Source organism: Talpa occidentalis, unplaced genomic scaffold, assembly GCF_014898055.3.
Source record: "Talpa occidentalis isolate TD23 unplaced genomic scaffold, MPIMG_talOcc4v2.1 talOcc4.9, whole genome shotgun sequence".
NCBI classification, from domain to species: Eukaryota; Metazoa; Chordata; class Mammalia; order Eulipotyphla; family Talpidae; genus Talpa; species Talpa occidentalis.
In genome coordinates, this window is record NW_023605305.1 from 81,526,179 (window position 1) to 81,545,992 (window position 19,814).

General features: G+C 38.2%; 1 protein-coding gene across 3 annotated transcripts in view; it reads left to right on the plus strand.

Moving 5' to 3' along the window:
- SGCD (sarcoglycan delta) overlaps positions 1 to 19,814 on the plus strand; it is a 925,354-nt gene that overhangs the window by 58,864 nt on the left and 846,676 nt on the right. The gene's annotated exons all lie outside the window — the stretch shown is intronic.

A 19,814-nucleotide genomic window follows, 5' to 3' on the forward strand; every position in this document is an offset into this window, starting at 1 on the left:
TGGTTCCTGTAGTTGCCACTTTCATTTTCTTAGTTACTTGGTTTGTATTTGCCTTCCATCTGATGGAACCGATTTCTGAGGCTCTTGACAGTAATCGCTTTTCTCTTTGAGTCCCGGGTTTTTACAACAACACATCACTTTAGTGCTCATCTGCTCCAGCACCTTCTTTTAAAAATAAAGATGCTGAGGTTGTAAGCATTGAGTGGCTTGCTCAAATTCCCATATTGAGTAAGGGACAAACTGAATTCTCTTTTGGGGATAATTCCTTAATATGTCCTTTTGCTTAAAATTCTTTGTTTTTTTTTTTTTCTCCTGTTAGAACTGAAATAGTATATAGATGTTTTTTCCTATTATAATATATAAAGGCTCTTATTTAGAACGTTTAGAAAACTCAAAATATATTTTGAAGTAAATTGAAAAAAATTGTCTAAAATCTTAGGGCTTTTACAAATCTTTTTACCTATAGATAACTGAACTTCTTATAATTTGAATTTGCCTTCCTGACATATGGATACTAGCTTATAAATATCATTCTACATAATTTTAACATCTTATGTTCCTCACTAGCTCTTCTGTGGCATTCATTCATCCTTGTATATATTCATTCATAAATCTACCCATCCAACCACCTATCCATCCATTTGTCCTTTCATCCATTCATCCATTCATCCATCCATGTATCCATCTGCCCACCCATCCACTCGTTTATGCTTTGATTTAAACCCTTGCCTTCTAACCTATGCCAAGTGCCATGATGCTATGGACAATGGAAAAGGTGCTTGATTTCTGTTGATGAGACAGGTAAGTAAACAGTCCACCCATTGCACAGCAGAACATCCTATGCAATAGGGGAAAGGCTGGGTCACTTCATAGCCTGAAGATAGCAAGGAGTTGAGGCCAAGAGAATAGTGAAGATGCAAAAGAGGAAAAATAGCTGGAGTGCTTTAGGAATGGTGGGGTGGTTGGAGAAAAAGAAAAACAAAAAGAAATCAGATATATCAGACTCTAAAGGAAGCTAGACTTATTTGCCATTATTACTTATTTTTCATAATTTTTTTTTATAGAGGCATGTTTTATTTTATTTATTTATTTGTTTGTTTGTTTTGTTTATACATGCACTGGGTACAGTCAGAAGCGCGGGAGGGTAAGAGAATTCACCAGAGCCAGAGTGGGGAGCAGAGCAGGCAGAAGGACCGAAGTACACTGCTGAGGGGAGCAGCGGGCGTCAGGAGAGGTCTGCGTGCCATGTGGGACCCTCCTCCAGTGGCCGGGATGCTGCCGGGGATCGAACTGGCGCCGCAGAGGCTGTGGGAGGCTTCGCAACCCAGCGCTCAACCGCTGCGCCACTGGGGAGGCCTCTATTTTTCATAATTTTTATTGACTTTTCCAACCATTCATACAATTATATAATTTGGAGAGTTCAATATCCCCCCAATATATGTGCAGTGCTTAACTCATTCTCCACCAAAGCTCCAGGGCCAATGCCTAGTCATGTTTCCTCTTTCATTCCCTTCTCTTTCCCTTCTCCCCTCTGAAAACCTGTATAAGAATGATTTTTTTTTGTGTTTTGTCAGTTTGTTTCCTTTGTTATTTATATTCCACATATGAGTGAAACCATCTGGCAACTACCTTTCACTTTCTCACTGAGCATCATTACCTTAAGAGACATGCATTTTGTCCTTAAACTCAGTATTTCATCTTTGAAACAGCTGAGTAGTAATCCTTTGGGTATATAGTACACAATTTCTTTATCTAGTCATCTGTCCATGGGCATTTAGGTTGGTTCCATATTTTGGCTACTGTGGATAATGCTGCTGTGGAAATACAAGTGCAGATGGGATTTCCATATTGATTTTTTTGAGCTGTCTCCATATTCTTTTTCATAGGGTCTGCACCCAAATTGCATTTCTAATATTTAAATATAAGGAGAGAAATAACATTTTGAACTGATTCTACTCCTGTAAGTAACTAAGGTGAACAATTTGGAATTACCAAGATCATTCAGTGAACTGGAGACCAGGGAGTTTTAGTTCTAGCCTCTTCATGTTACTTTGTCTTATGCAGCAATGTCTCTTGATCATTTTTGAATATAGGTTCTGTTTGTCTCATGTGATATGGGAATAGTAGAATAAAACATAACATGTCCACAATATTTTGATATTGCCAAAAAGAGTGTATTAGTGGCTGTTGAAATTTGCATGGAACTCATTTTGCAATTGTAGACTTTTCTCACATTCAGACAGCATAAACTTTAGAGTAATACTACTGTTGAATTTATGGAGACTCTGAAATTATTATTGAAAAAGAAATGCAGCTTTATTACCTTCATATACATAATTTGAATTAAGTTAATAAAGAATTGCCTAATAGACGCCTTGATGAACCTCCTTTAATGAATACATGAAAATAATTTGTAATTAGAATAATAATTTTATGCAAATGAAAGTTGATGAGGTTTTCAAGTGCCTGGAGAGAGTTTGTTTTCTGAAATAGGATAAGAATGCCTCCCAGAGATACACAAATACAGATTCTTTCATTTGCATAGTGCTTCCTCATTTTTCAAGGTATAAAGCTTTAAATAAAACCCTCATTTGATCCTCCTAATAACCTTGTAAAGTATATTAAGAGTCTTTGGTCGCATTTTTAGATGAGAAGTCAGAGATTCAAAGAAGTTAAATGAATTGCCCTAAGTCACAAAATTAGTCATTGCTGGAATTCAACCTAGAATTTAGGACTTGGCATAAATTCAAGGAACAATAAGGATAAAGGAATCCTAGTTATATTTCTGAAAACGTGGATGATATGATGTTGGCTTATGGTTACCTCAGTAAACTGAAGCAAGCCCATAAAACTCAAATGCTGAAAAGAGATTTTCTTTCATGCTTTGAGGATGAAGGTAAAATTTTCCTCTTTTAGATATTATCACTTTAAGTCTTCAGTTATTAGCAATTTGGGAACTCTATACTACCTAAGGAAGACCTTCACTTTTTTGAGAATTTGAAAGTCAGCCACCTCAAAAAGCATCTGTTTTAGAATATACCCCAGAAAGAAAGCATTAATTTTGTATTCCTACTATTCATTGACTGCTTTCATGAATAAAAGTGAAAAAGTTAAATTTTGAAAGAATTGCAGTAATTTCTGGCTTTCCATTTACATAGTTGAAAGCAATGACCAGATCCTTTTCTGCAAAGCTAAGTAATAAGGTGTAAGATTATGCACTGTAGATTGATAATAAGTTTTAAAAAGAATTTCATAAATATAATAGCACATGTCTATCAAGGAATTTTAAATTAATTGATTAATCAGTTTTATTTATTTATTTATTTATTTATTTTTGTGGGACCCTCGCCGGTGGCCGGGGATCGAACTGGTGCTACAGAGGCTGCGGGGGCAGCCTCGCAATCCAGCGCTCAACCGCTGCGCCACCAGGGGAGGCCTTATTAATTAGTTTTTAAATTGAGGTATTATTAGGATACTCCCATCAGGTGTTGCCACTATTAGTAAAAATATTGTCCTCTTATAAATACATAGATCCAAAAAAGGAGGCAGAAAGTAACTTCAAACCCTGAAAATATGAGCGACATGTAAAATCACTGTAGCATTTCCTGACCATATTATGAAATTGGTGTAAAAACTCATCTTTCAGGTCTACACTCCTGTTTCTCTATGCCTTCCATCCAAAAGCCTGTGACATGCATGCTTTGTGCAGCATTATGCTTAGGCTATAATACAATGATTTTAAAGTATTCTAAGTAGATTGTAAATTATTTTGCACTCACAGAAACACTTCTCAGCTGCTTAGTATAAGACTTTCCCATCTGTCTGTTTTCCATGACAACTTTTGAAGAAACTGATAGAATTTGTTACACTTGACAATGAACAAAAATATAATGAGAATCTGGATAGAATGGAGTAACTTGTAGTAGAATAATGCTCATGTTGAGAACAACTAAAAGATACAGATAACCATTTAAAAGTTCTGCCTAAATGCATCAAAGAGTTTTTGGAGTAATGAGAACTAGAATGGATAAAATTTCAGAGATGGAGAAACCATAGGAAGCTAAGCTGATGATTGATTTCTCCTTTTCCCCTGGGGAAATTTGCTGGGCATAGGTAGGAAGCAGAGAATGAGGAATCTGCCCAAACCGAGGGCTGCTATTAAGGAAAAGATAAAAGTACAGAACTTTTTGTGGTCTCATGGAATAGACTGGAAAAAAAAAAAAAAGGGACTGGAGGAATCTAAAATGTAGCCCATTCTCCCCTCAATATGTTTGCTACATTCTGAAAGCAAATGAGGTGGGAAACTTAAAAATAATGCAAGATAAAAATGCCTGGGAAATAGTGTTGAGGAAGCTAAGTGTTTAAGAAACACTGGGATAATAAGCCTGGTGAATACATGGATGTTTACTTGGAAGCTGTACAAACCAACACCGAAGGGGGAGTAGACACCTACAGTTTAAGTGAGCCTTACTAAAACTGGCCCAGCCTCAAAGCAGACTAGTCCATAGTTGGATAAAGGTGATTAACTCTGAATTTTTCTGTTTAGCAGATAAAAGGGCAAATCTTCTCTGGAGGAAGCTAACATAATGTGAAACCTCTACAATTTTTAACACAGCATCTGGAAATCAATTAGATACCATTAAAATTTCAAGAGGAAAAAACTGATTTAACCTCTGATAAATAATTAATCGATCAACCATAGAATGCATTCTACAGGTAATCCAGAAACTGACATTGTAAGAAAAATATTTAAAGATGGTTAGGATTAATGTGTTCAAGAAATTAGAGGAAATAAGTAGCAATGAATAAGAATACAACTGCACCACGGAAATAAAATCTATAAAAAGAATCAAATGAAAATGGTAGCAGCAAACAATACAGTGCCTTAAGTTAATCAGTCAGTAAATATGTTTCATGCCAGAAGCCAGGAACAACTGAAGCATAAAGAAAAAAAGAAGGCAAAATAGATGAAAGGAGGTAAAGAATGTAAAATACAGTATAAATGTCTATCATACAGTTATTGGAATATTAAAAGAAATACAGATTTTGTGGTACAATGTTCAGAATGACTATGAATGTTCCAACTATGATAAATGACATAAATCTGTAAATTCCAGAAAATCTGTGAGTCACAAGTAGAATAAATACAAAGAAAATCATACTTGGGTACATCAGTAAAACTGATAAGAACTAAATATGAAAAATCCTGAATAGTAGCTGGAGATGTGTTGGACAAACAACTAGAGAGAGAATTATAAAATGTTATTTTCAAAGTGGTAACAATGATACCAACAACTGACATCCTAACAATAACAATGAAAGCCTGAAGATAATGGAATTACATCTTCAAGTCAATGATGGAAAAAAAAATGCCAACCTGGAATTCTTTACTCAGTGAAAATTAAGATAAAATGAATTTTTTTCTTGTAAAGGAAGAAATAAATATTCTTTAATCTCTATAAAAATTTTTATTTTATTTTTTTAAGATTTATTTATTTTATTTATACAAGCACTGGGTACAGTCAGAAGCTCAGGAGGGTGAGAGAATTCACCAGAGCCAGAGCGGGGAACAGAACGGGCAGACTGATGAGATACACTGCTGAGGGGAGCAGTGGATGCAGCAGGAGAGGTCTGTGCGCCATGTGGGACCCTCGCCAGCGGCTGGGGATCAAACCAGCGCTGCAGAGGCTGCAGGCAGCTTTGCAGCCCAGTGCTCAATTGCTGCGCCACCAGGGGAGGCCCAAAATTTTATTTTTTTTTAAAGATTTATTTTTATTTATTTATGCATATAAGAACTGGGGTGTAGACCAGAGGGGTGGGGGTTGAGAGGATTAGCTAAAGACAGAGTGGGGAGCCGAACAGGCAGATGCACTGAAATACACTGCTGAGGGGAGCAGCGGGTGAGAGTCAGGAGAGGTCTGCTGTGCCATGTGGGTTGGCACCCTGACGGGGGATTGAACTTGTGCTGCAGTGGCTGCAGATAGCTTCATAGGTTGTGTCTTAACCCCTTGTGCCACCAGGGAGGCCACTGTGTAAAAATTTTAGATAAATACTTTAGTTAAACAAAAATTGAAAGATTATCTTGTTGCACACTGCACTAAATTATAAAGGAGTTCCTCAAGAAGAAGGCAGTGATGCAGGAAGAAATAAAGAGAAATGGAATGAGAACTAGATGACTAAATGTAGTTAAATATTGATTATATAAAACAATGATAATAATGTATTGTGAATTAAATATATATATTAAATGCAATAATACAATAGTTACAAAAATATAAAAATATTAGTGGAGTACCATCAATCAAAATTAAATGTCTTATGTTCTGTTATCCTCAGAATGTAGCCATGGTAATGTTTATGACTATAATTAGTAAAGGGTGCCTATTTTAGGGTAACCAGTAATTCCAGAAAATAATTTGTTATTAACAACTTAATGGAGAAAAAAGTAAATAATATAAAATATTATTTTCATCTAAGGGAGAGAAGAAGAATATACAGATAAAAGAAATAGAACATGAATGATAAAAGACATATATAAATGAAGTTTATTATTTCTTTCAGTTAATGTATATAAAAGACTGAAATTGTCATAATGTCCTAAAAGTAGTCCTATGTGTTTACTGCTTATGAGAGGCCCACTTTCAATATTCCCAACAGAGAAATACTAAAAGGGTGGAAAAGGATACCTTATAGATAGTAATCAAAACAACGCTGCTAGAGTTTCTTAAAGCCAGAAAAGTAGATTCTAAAGCTAGATGCATCCTCAGATAAAGAATATCATGTGATTGTAAAGAAGATTTCATAGTCCTAAATTTGAGTGAAACTGGTACCATTGTTTAAAAAATATTTAAAGCATTGGGCCTCCCCGGTGGTGCAGCGGTTGAGTGCTGGGTTGCGAAGCTGCCTGTGGCCTCTGCAGCGCCAGTTCCATCCCCAGTTGCTCCCCGGCCACTAGAGGAGGGTCCCACATGGCGCGCAGACCTCTCCTGCTGCCCGCTGCTCCCCTCAGCAGTGTGCTTCGGTCCTTCTGCCTGCTCTGCTCCCAGCTCTGGCTCTGGTGAATTCTCTCACCCTCCCGCGCTTCTGACTGTACCCAGCACTTGTATAAACAAAACAAACAAACAAACAAATAAATAAAACACGCCTCTATTAAAAAAAAAAAGAATAAAAAAATATTTAAAGCAATAAATGACCAAAACTACCTTAAAGACAGAATCATAATGTTAATATCAATTGGAATGAACATCATAAATGATAGAGCAGGCATCCCCAAATCAATACAGATATTGGAGATCTGAACAACATAATTAACAAATAAGAACTAATTAGTAGATATAAGGCACTGCATCCAAGCATGAGAGAAATCATATTTTTCCAAGTACATTATGAATTAATACCCAAACTGACCATATGTTTTCTTATAATGCAAGTCTTATCAAATATCAAAAGACTTTAATCATTGAGAATGTGTTATATGATTATAAAGAGAAACAAAGCTAGAAATAATTTTTTTTTAAAAAGCTAGAAAACCAATCAATTGTAAATTGAATAGGGTCTTCTAAATAACCTGATTGTCAAAGAAGATATCATATTGGTAGTTAAAAATCTTTTTGATATGATTATCAGAACTTGTGAGATGCACCTAAAATATTACACAGAGGGTATTAGTGAAAGAAATTATGAAGGTAAGCTCTATAATTAATTTTTTTTTTTAGATTTATTTATTTATACAAGCACTGGGTATAGTCGGAAGCGGGGGAGGGTGAGAGAATTCACCAGAGCCAGAGCTGGGAACAGAACAGGCAGACTGATGAAATACACTGCTGAGGGGAGCAGTGGGTGGCAGGAGAGGTCTGCGCGCCATGTGGGACCCTTGCAGGTGGCCGGGGATCGAACTGGCGCTGCAGAGGCTGCGGGCAGCGCTCAACCGCTGTGCCAGGGGAGGCCCAAGCTCTGTAATTAATTAAAGAGAAAACAAGCATACAATAGGAAAAATTCAACAAAGCTGACAGTGGATTGTTTACAAAGATTCATAAATAGCAAGATGATCAAGGGTTAAATTCATTTTTTTTTAAAGATTTAAAAAGATTTAGTTATTTATGCATACAAGAACTGGAGTGTAGATGCAGGGGGGTGGTGGTGAGATCAGAGATGGACTGGGGAACAGGTGGATCCACTGAAATACACTGCTGAGGGAAGCAGTGGGTGAGACAGGAGAGGTCTGCTGCATGGTGTGGGTCAGCTCCCTGGCTGGGGATTGAACTCGTAGCTGGGGATTGAGCTAGGGCTGCAGTGACTGCCTATAGTTTCATAGTGCTGAAAATTAACCCCTTGCACCACCAGGGAAGCCTACAGGGATTAATTCTCCAAATCAGGAACAAAAAAGATGGCATATCCTAAAAACATTAAAAAAGACGCTAAAAGGATATTGCATGAATCCATTTGAAATTCAAAATGAAAAATACAGATTCTTTGAAAAGCAGAACCTACAAAGATTAACAGAATATGAAACAGAAAATTTGAATCTGCTACTAAAAATCTCACTAAGAAAATTCCAGACCTAGATGTCTTCACGCATTTCTTTCAAACATGTAAAATAGAAATAATGTATATTCATAATGCTTTTCAGACAAAAGGAAAAGAGGGGATATTCCCCTCTTTATTTGATAATCTTGATCACAAAGACTATGGAGATCTGTAAGTTAGGAAACTAGGTATCAGGCTGTGTGAATAAAGAATTCAAAAGGAGTTTTGACCCTTGAAATAATCTTTTCTTTTTAGAATAATGAATATTTATACTTCAAATACATTACCATACTATTCAGGACTTATTTGTAATTGCCTATCATCTTAAATAAAAAAAAAAACCTTCAATAAAATTGTCATTGAATTTCAGTACATTTTTATATACATGGATAATAGTATAGAGAGCTGTACTTCAGTTGAGTTCTACTATTTAAAGATCCTTTGATGATAAATGTGTTGCAAGTAAAGTGTGTTAGTTGAGATTCCGAAGACCCAGGTTCAAAGTATCCGTAACCCTAGGCTAGTAACTTGTTACCTCAGAGTTTTGTTTCTATCTCTCCACTGATGGTTTGGGCTAGACAATATTCTGATGAGATCTGTCTTTTCATTCTATGTTATTGAGAGAGTGAGTGGCAAGTTGTGGAGAGAGTAATCTGGGCACTGAGTTGCTAAAATTTTCAGCTACCCAAGAAAACTCAAACAGGCTACCCCACAGTAAGATTTCGGATGTCAACAGGTGGCCCAGAGACAGTTTGTGAGCTCACAGACTCTTGCATGATGTACTTAGGTCTTCCTATGTCAGTGGGAAAACATACACCGAAGGCAATGGCTTCTGGTCACCAGATTAGCATCTTTTGCTGAAACCCTTTCCCTTATATTCTAAGTCATTCTCCTCTGCCTATTCACCAACAAAACTCCACTCAGCTTTTCCTTTTCTGTTATGGTCATAGAATATAAAAATATTGAGCCTCTTAGTTTTTATGATGCCAGTATCTCCAAGGAACTTGTCAACAGACGTGTAACTAATTTCACCTTCTATGTGTATTTTATTTTGTAACGGTGACACTAAGTATCTCCTGTTTCCTTTGTGAAAATATCTGCCTAAAAGATGTGATTGAGTATTTTATGTAATGTTTTTTCCGAAATTCAGTCCACTAGACTGACTTTCTAACCAACACCATCCTGCACACTATTTCTGTGGAAGAATCTGCATACATTTTAATATCGGGAGTATTACTTGAAACAGTAGTAATTGTATGGTGTGTATTGTAGCTGTTTTCACCAGATGACACTGGAGACGGAATACATGTTACTAAATTGCCCTTCTTAGGCAGATTTTTTTCTCTAACCACAGGTGTCATGTTGATGCAGTTTTAGACTGTGATCTCAGCCTCTGTCTGTAGGAGGTGACAGACAGCAGGATGCCAAAAACAGCTGTGTAAGGGATGTTTTTCAGAGGAGCACATTAAAAGCATAGGAGATAAGAGGGTTTGGGCTGGTCCTGTGTCTGGTCATGTGACCTTTGCTTGGGGGGGGGGTGCTTCTAGGGAGAAATAGATTGTCAATGGTTTATGAACCATTGCTAGGACCCATTGGCAATACTAACGTTTATATTAAGAGGTTTGTAGAGGAAACCTAGGGAAGACATTCATGCAAGTAGTTAATCATGCGTTTCTCTTTCTTTGTTTTCTAGGGGAATCCCTAAGTGATTTTGATATGTTGTTGCTTTACCTGCTATAATTAAGATACTTGCATTCATTTGGTGGACAAGTCATCATTGCACTTTATACCTCTTTTTGTCCAAAGGACAGATGCCACACCTTTATCCAAGTATCTGTAGATGTGCCTTTTTTATTTAATTTTTTTTAACAGATTGAGTCCCCATAGAATTCCTTCCACAAAGCACCCGTGCACCATCACCACCGTCCACTATGCTCCTCTGTCCCTCTCTCTGATCCCTCTGCCTCCTCCTCCCCTGCAGTATGTCTCTGGTTTATAATTGTCTGTTTTTGCTTTGTTGTATTTTGTACTGTTATTTATTTTTTTATACCGATGTCTTATTTGGTTCCCCTATGTTCCTGCTATAAGTGAAACCATCGATATTTTTCTTTCTCCTCCTGGCTTATTTCACTGAGCATAAATCCTTCTAGCGCCATCCATGTTGCTGTGAATGGCATGAGTTTATCATTTTTGATTGCTGAATAATATTCCATTGTGTATATATACCACATCTTCTTGATCCAGTCATCTGTTTTTGGGTATTTGTGTTGTTTCCAGGTTTTTAGTTGTGCCTTTTTTTGTATATTAAATAAACAGCCCATGATTCACAGATCTGTTTTATATGCATGTTTCTAAACAATTTTATATGCATAAGATCTAAACAATTGTCCTATTTTAAGAGGTCCTACTTTATTGCTTTTATTCCCATAAGAATCAACAATCATTTTATTATTTTTATCAGATGTAAGTGGCTACTGGTATGTGATACAAATCACAATCCCCACCAAAATGGATTGTTTCTTCATTAAAACCACAGCATTGTTGCGTGCCTGCTTCTATTACTTCGTACAAAGAGCAATAAGTATAACCACTTTTGTCTCCTCATCCCCTTCTGACTTATTACATACCCACAGCATAACTCATATCCATTGCTCATTTTATTTCTACCCCTTTTCCTTTTTTGTTTTTCTGGGATAATTTGAGAAACCAAAGCTCCATAACAGGTGCTGATTGTACTTCCTAAGTCCTAAGTCCTGACTTAACACTGTATCATGCATCCCCTGAGAGCCTTTGTGTTTTATTTTGTGGCTGAATACCTATTTCTCTTTAATACACATTCCCTTATTAAAAAAAAAAAAAAACCAGTTTGGATTCATTTGTTGTTTGAGTATTGTCTCAACTATTTCTTTCCCATTAGACATCAGCTATTGCCAGTCTTAGTTTTCTTTCAGTCTGTCTGGCGAGTTATATCCAGACTGGTAGGTTCTAGAATTATGTTTTATGAATGTCATCTGTTGATATTTTGACTTCCAGGATTGCTGTTAAAAAATCTGATGCCTATCTGATTTTTGTTTTCTTGGTGGGTGAATTTTCCCTTTTCCCTGATAGCTTTATAACTTCCTTAATTCTAAAATTTCACACACATTACTAGATCATGCCTGGGATGGTGTCTTTTTTAAATCAATGCAGCCCACAACTCGTAAGTCCTTCCAGTTTTCAGGTTCAAATCTTTGCTCAGTTTGGGGAAGTTTTTTTCTTTTTATTTTCTAGTATTGGTCTTTAGTCTGTAATGCTATTGCCTTTATTTCACTGAGTCCCTTTTCTTCTTTTTGTATTATGTTGAATGTGTCATCTTAATTTTGTAATGTTTTCTTTCGTGATTTCCATGTTTTTTTTCCCTCTGTTTTTTATTTAATCTTTCAGCTACTCATTGTGACCACAGCAGTCAACTCATCCTCATTGTTAAACCGTTTATTGAATTTTATGTTAAAAAATCACATTTTTTAAGTTCCAGAACATCTTTTGAGAATTAGGCTGGACTTTCTGTAAGTACCTTGAATGATTTGTCACTTAGGTGCTCATCTCTCTTTCAGGACTATGAGTTTACCTGAATTTACCTGAGTGTACCACTCCTCTGGGATTTTGCTTCTCAAGAAGGGAAGGTGTTTTTCTCTGTTGGTTAACTGGGATTCTAATTTAGTTTCTGCAATATGCTAAATTGTAGAAATCCCATAGTTGGTGAAAAACAAAGAGATTTCTCGCATACTGGATAAGGGACTTAGGTCAGGCTGTTAAGTCTCTCCTACCAGATAAGTAAAAAACACATTATGCTTCTTCCAGCTATGAGAGGAGAGATGACAGATCACATTTATTTAGCATCCTCCTGGACCTTACAGCTGGGGAGACTCAGCGTTCTTGAAAGGGATGAAGTTGAACTCTTCTCACTCTGCTCTGCTGAGCACTGTAGACCTGGAATTAGCATGCTTCCTGCAGGGATCCCAGCCTCTCCCGCCCTTATGGAGAATGTGCTTCAAGTGCCTTCCATCTGGCCTTCCCTCAATTCTGCATGCTTTTAGACATCTGACAGCAGCTTCCTGCTTTGGAGAGGCAGCTGGCTGAGCTGATGGAGGGGGACATACTGTGTAGCTGGCTATGTTTTCAGCGCAATTGCTTCGTTCCTTTGTAAGGGTGATAATGAAAATAAGGGGAATAATAATAATAGTAGTCTGTAGGTTACCACATACTGCCTGCTACAAATTCCAGATGGTAACAGAATTGAGGAGAAGGGATTCTGGACACCTGGCTCTAGTAGCAACTCCGACAAGAGTAAGTGGTTGAGTCTCTCTGCTCCTGTTTCTCCTCTGGAAATTGGAATGATTATAATAATGCCCTTTGGAGATGATAAACTTTAGGGGCATCTAACATGCCATTACTTTCTCCTTCCCCAACCTTGTCACTTAATATTACTCTGCCGAAGGGCTGCCCCAGGCAGTTCTGCTGTCCTATCAGACCAGGTTCCCCAGGTAAAGTGAAGGGGTTAGTAATAGATACTTGTCTCAGTTTGGGTCAGATGAAAGTGTCTTGCCCAAATTTGGAATTGAGAGACTCCTTTCCGCCCCCAAAGGTTACTGGAGAGAAGACAAACATAGAAGCTAAGCATACTATTGTGGGGTGGCCAGCCATCTCGGCCATCTGCGATGAAAAGCCAGAATGCACACTGGCACAGAGGTGAGTGCAGATAAATTCCAGACAGAGAGAGAATGACATGGGGGAGAATTTCCTTAGTTTCTGATAGTTTCCTAGTTCCTGGCTTCAGTCTTTCTCCATTGTTTGATTAAATTTTCTGCCCTAGGGAATTAAGAGTCTGCTTCTAGATTAGTAACAAATTCCACGCATTTCCTATGTGGTTACGTTAGTTTGGGTGAGTTTCTGTTGCTAACAATGGAAGATTCCTAAGACACTTAACTTTAAAACTGGCAAAGAGTGTATGTGTAGAAAACAGGAATAGAAACATTGCCTTGGAAAATGAACAGACTACGAAGACCCAACTCTTACTATTCGCTGTTCAAAGGCAAATGCTAATGTAGCTATAACTGGATGTATAGACCAGATCAGGTGAGGTCTGCTGCACCCTGTGAGTTAGCTACCAGGCCAGGGATCAAATTTAGGCCACAGTGGCTGGTGATAGTTTGACAGGGATGAGACTTTAACCCCTGCGCCACCAGGGAGGTCCTGGAACTTTTTTTTTTTTTTTTTTTTTTTTTTAAGCAGCTCATCAAGATGGACTTTGGTTATACTTTGGAAACAATCTACTTTTCCTCTGTATTTCTAGAGTTAGAGCAAAGATGTGGAGAGTAGGTAAATCAACATGCTGGTCCCTTTAAGTTCTCCCTGCACTTCTTCCTCATGTATATTTGCTACCTGAGGAATCCATCTCCACTGGGGATAGGTTGTATTTTTCCTTAAAGGAAAGCAGGTCCATGGGGAGAAAGGCAGTTGAAGCTTTGACAGATTCTTCTAAACCTCTATCTCTAGGAAGGAAAACAGCACAAAATTCATGCTTTCTCACATGTCACTACATCAGGGCCCTACAAGCATGAAAAAAGCCAGATGTAATTTCTTCTAGCTACTTTTTACAATCATTCATGCAAGATGGAAAAAAGTAGATTCATCCCAACTGGGTCTGTGAGTTTCCAGTCAGGAAAACAAACCAAGCACTAGACCTCAGCAGAGGGGATTGGATGATGCAGAAACCTCACTACAGAGATGATGGGAAAACTCTTGGAGCAAGCTGGGGCATGAGGCCATGCAGCCTTGCCAGGACTTTGGGAGACAATCAAAGACTGGGGAACAGAGACTCCAGATAGGAAGGAGTGCCTGGGCAGGGCTGTCCTGGCTGGAGGGGGTCACCGAGAGAGGAGCTCTTGGATCCATGAGGGACTGATGCCTCTGCTGGCGAAGAGACTGCACAAGACTTGGAGGTCCTCTATCCCCTGACTGCTCCCCTCTCCCATGTGATGGTCCTTGCACTGGATGATCCTTTGTTGAAGGGGCCTGGTAGATGTAATTTTCTGAGATACAGAGCAGAGCAGAGAAGGGATGGGGGGTGATATTGACTGTGAGTGGACTGGAGTGACAGTCTTTGAAGACATTTCAGTGACATAGTTTTAACTCTGTTTCCTGCACGTCACAATTTTCACTGGAAGTGGAACTCTTTTCTAGATTGATTTGATGTGTAGATTTGTTAAATGAGCAGTGTCAGGAAATATTGTTTCCCTACGTTCATGTTTAATGCTGTATTGAGACAGGGAAGGTAAGGCTCTGATTTTCATCTCTGTTTATTGTCGATCATCATGATGAATTTGAATTTATGTATGGGTAATACAGATGGATTTCAGAGCTATGCTGTAGGTGTAGCAAGAAAAATGTTAGTCATTTTTACAAATGGTTTGAGTGTTGGGGAGTCATCATTCTAGTTACTTGATATAAATTTCTTGAATGAGAAAAATCATGAAGGGATAGAAATCCTGTGTTTTTTAGGGCTTTTTCAGAAAACATTTTGCTGTTGTATTAATTTCACTTCTAAGTTATGTGATTGGTTTATCTAAACAAATTACTATAATTCAGAACATGAAATTATGAGTGCGGAGGAGTTTATTAATTGAGATTCTGAATATTCAGGGTTGGAGGAATGAATTGAGATTCTGAATATTTAGGGTTCAAAGACTGTCATTCCAGATTGACCTCTTTTGCCTGACTACAGAATATGGCCACCGAGACTGTAGGATGGGACTGTAACGGTGCAGGCACACAGCATGCAGACACAGGTGTTAGACACACAGGTTAAAATGCTAGCTTGGTTCTCTTTGTTTGCTTTACATTTAGGAAAGAAAAGACCCTGGAGATGTTTTCTCTTTTTTTCTGAGACTTACCGGCTTGCTAGAGTGGAAACAGCCCTCCTTGACTGAATCCCCCTCTTGTCACCCACCTGTCCTGGTGGATTAGCTCTTCATTTTATTCTCTCTCATCTATTTAAATCCATGCACTATTTATGTTAGCATTCTCAAAACTGTGTCAGAGATCCTTATTTCCTTTCATTGGTTTTTCTTCTACAGTAAGAGTAAGCTCCTTGGAGGCAGGGGTTGAGTCCAGGATGTTCCTCTGCATGCATTTTAGAAAAATAATTGAGACTCACTTGTGTTTCGATTCCTCCCATACTCCAGTTTGTCGTTAATATGTTTGAATGTCGGTCCACCCAATACATTGTGTGCCTAAAAATGACAACACACCCAAACTGCTGGTGGATTTTTCCTTTTGACCGAACTTGGATTCATGACTTGAGATCATCCCATACATCCCATAAACTTTTCCCTGCAGCTTTCTTAGATTAAATTTCCAGGTGCCACCTGTAAAATGTGTGTTGGTCACTTCAAAGAAGGAAATCTTTTTCCAAAGAAAGTTTCCATTTTCTCACGATTCAGTGTGTTGGGTGTTTTATGGGGAGACAGGTTCTTGTGTATTTGTTTGCCTTTCTATAGGTGAGAAGCCATACCAAAAACTCTGGAATATCACAGGCCAGTCCCCCAAAAGACCTGTTTTATGAAGAAAGTTTTTCCTCACTCTTGGGTTTCTTGTGGGGTTGTGTGTGATAAAGGTCCATAATCAGGACGGGAAGCTGTGGTTTTTATTTGGGCTAAAATATAGTCCCAGGTTGTAGTCCCATGTTGGCACTTTGTATGTCTAGTAACTGAAATTGCTAAGTCAGAAGCCTGGTAAGAAATCAGTGTTGGGAGCAGCAAGCCTGCCTTTAGCACTGGTGACCCCTCTAGTGGCTTCAAGGCGCCTGTCCTGTCTTTATTGCATCTCCCCGGCTTGTGTGTGCTTGGCCACATGTGCCCTGGGCTTCCTTGTTTCTACTCAGAGTGAGCACTGACCACATCTTGAATGTGTGTTTTTACCTTTTTGAGGGCTTTATTTTTTGCATGTAAGTGTTTTTTATTATTTATTTCCAAATCTTGATATTTCTGAGCGTTGAAAAGCAGCACCCACCAGAAGATTATTTTTAAAAGGTGCTTGTGTAGCATGAACAGGTGCTACACAACCTGACTGCCTTTTGTTCTCATCAAAACTTTGAGTCCAACCCCATTGTAGAGGGGTACTTAAGACTGATGGGAGGCAGACAGCACCCCCACTCAGCAGTTGTGAAGAACCTGCATCTCTGTTAATGGCTGCCCAGCAGGCTCTCTGTCCTCTGCATGTTTCCTGTTCAGGGAAGTCCAGTGGAGATAAACCAGGCTGAGCAAGCCCTCCCGTGGGTGAGAAACCAGTTAAAAAGCATGGGCATCTGCTTGAAAAGGATAGAAACACTAGAGATTATCTGGCTTGTGGGTTCTTGTTTTGATTTTAGTAGAACTTATGAACATAAAATAGCGATGTGTAAAACAGCAATAAGAAATTTAGTGAGTGCTTGCTAGTTCTGCCATTGTGCAACTAATAAGCAGAGGCTGGAAGTCACCCATTTACCACGGCACAGATGGGGTCCTTGATGATGTCATGAGCCCCCTTCGCCGAACCTGAATGACTCAACTTCTAGACTTGTTAGGTAGGAGGAGATTGCCTGTTTTTGTTGCCTTCCCTCCTGCCCATCAGGTATGTATATGAGCTGAATAGCAGCTTCAGTGTGTCATAAGAGAACTCAGCTTCTTTGCTGTGGACTCACATGCCTGTGACTGATAATTGGCCAATTATCATTAGTCGCTGAACTGTTTCTGAGGACTAGTTGGCTCGGTGTGGGGAGCAGAGGTGCATGGCCTCTGCTATTATGAAGAAAATCAGAGACTGGCACCAGAAATGACACGATAAATTTTGATGAGAGTCATTACGCTAGACAATAAGACAATATGCATTGCAGCAGTTTTTTCCCCCTGTGGCACTGTTGTAGTCTGCTGCCTGTTGTACAAAAGTGTCATAGATGGGTGGCTTACAAACAACAGGCATTTATTTCTCCCATTTCTGGAAGCTGTGAAGTTCAAGATCAACATGCATTAAGATTTGTTTCCTGGTTCGAATTGGACATCTTCTTGCTGTGACCTCGTGTAGAGAAAGGGGTCTCTTTTATTAGGGCACTAAATCCATCCATGGAGACACCTCTGACCTAATCACCATCCAGAGTTTTTTACCTTCAAATACCGTCACATTGGGCGTCAGTTTCAATGTATGAATTTGGGGGTCACGGACATTTTCTCTTGTAGCACACAACAAGCTCACAGGGCAAGGACAGAGCCTGTCCTGGTTATGTGTTGACAGTTGTTGAGATGAATCAGTGAAGAGCTGTGAGTGGTTAACTCAGAAAGCTAGAGTGTTTGAAGACCATCCTGGCCAATCTTTGAGGTGAACTTTACCAGCATTTTCAACAAGAGTCTTTTTTTTTCCTGATTCTTGGAGCAAGTGAGCTATGCTCCTGTGTTTCCCACCTTCCTAACACCTGAGTGTGTGATCATGAGTTCCTGATGGGCAGAGAGGGAAAAAGAAAAAAGGAAAGAGAGGGAGGACGGAGGGAGAACAGAAAGATGGAACTAGGAGAAGAAAAGTGGAGAGGAAAGAAGAGGGTGGAGACAAGGGCCATTACCTTCACCTTGGAGAAGCGTCTGTAGAGATTAAACAAGAGGTTAAAGAAATGAATGATGCATATCTTGAATGGACATGAATATGCATGAATTTGTGATTATTTCATGGGTGCATCATCTTGAATTACTGGAGACTTTATAAATGAAAGCATAAGTATAATAGCCCTCTGATGGAGAACTTTCTGGAATGTGTGATCCCAGCATGTTTGGACTTGGTTGCCTTATGTAAAATGAAGATGTGCAGTAAAATGAACCTCCTTTTTTAGTCTAAACTTTCCCTCTTATCTGTTTCCTTCTTGTAGGCTGAAATTTTGGTCATTTATTGTACTAACAATAATTTATCCAGGGTAATTACTTTCATCGATGTAGTTAACAAACACTGTGTGTGCTGTGATGTGATGTTTTTTTATTTTCACTAAAGATAATGGGGTATTAATTTGTTATTGTACAATCTCCAATAAAGTAAGTCATTATACATATTAATGTCGTTGCTCTAAGGTCACTAAACCATGGATTTCTGTGGTTCTCTTCATTTATTTCCTTGTTTGAGGGTTTTTCCTTAATATTATTTTATTCATATGCAGAAATCTTTTTAATAATTTAGAAAGTATGCTTTTTAATAATTTGGACTTTTTTTCTTGTTCTTTTAAAATAAAACAAAAGCTCTGTATGATATTTAGATTTTAGAAGGTTGTATTTGTTAGTTCAATGTTCTTTTCCCAAGTGTCAAACCTAAGTTTTAGAACAGTTTAAAGGGTTATAGAGCCCTTTGCATTTTTTGCCCATATTTAACTCTTTAAGTTTCTATCTTTTTATTGAAATAATGTAGCATGATAACATGACATAAGTTTCAGGTGTGCATCAACCGTACTCCAGGAAGGTCATGCTAAGTCCTTCATCATACTTACTTACTCACCTCACCACAGCCTAGATCTATTCCTGGGACTGGCTGCATCAATTGTGTTAGTTGCCTTTAATGTAGTTACAATTAACCTCCCTAAATTAATATAAAATGAAAAACTAAAGGTTGCTAAAAGACATCAAAAGAAGCTTTGTGGGAAAACAATCACTTGATGAAAAGTAGGTATCTGAAAACTTTCAGTCAAGAGTAGATGAAAAGATTTGGCTTAAAAATATCAATCATGAATTTTGTGGGTCAGAGAGGTTTCCTCTGAGTAATTCTCTTTTATTATCTGCATTTTACTGATAAACTCCATTCAGTGCTCGATTGCAGGTCCCAAAGAACTGCCCATAAATCATTATGCTTTCCAGAAATGCTCTTTTCTGTTAGATGTGGGATCTAATAACCAGATGTGAAAGTACAGGAGAGGATATCTATTTCGCAGAGCCAAAACAAATTTGGGGTGTTAAAGACAGCACCCAGGTCCAAGCCTGGACTTTGGTTGACACTTAAAAATTATCTGTGGGATAAACTTGAATTTTCATGAAGAGACATCCTTGCTCCTTAGAGAATACATTGGACAGGATGAGAGCTACTAATCCATGGTCAGATATTCAGCATTCTGCTTCCATGTCAGATTGTCCTCACATGGTAATTACTGAAGCTGTTAAGCTGGACTCAAGCATCCTCAGACTGAAAAATCAAGCAAACCACCATATACTATATTCTGAAGTTATTGTCATTTCTTAATTTCCTCAAAA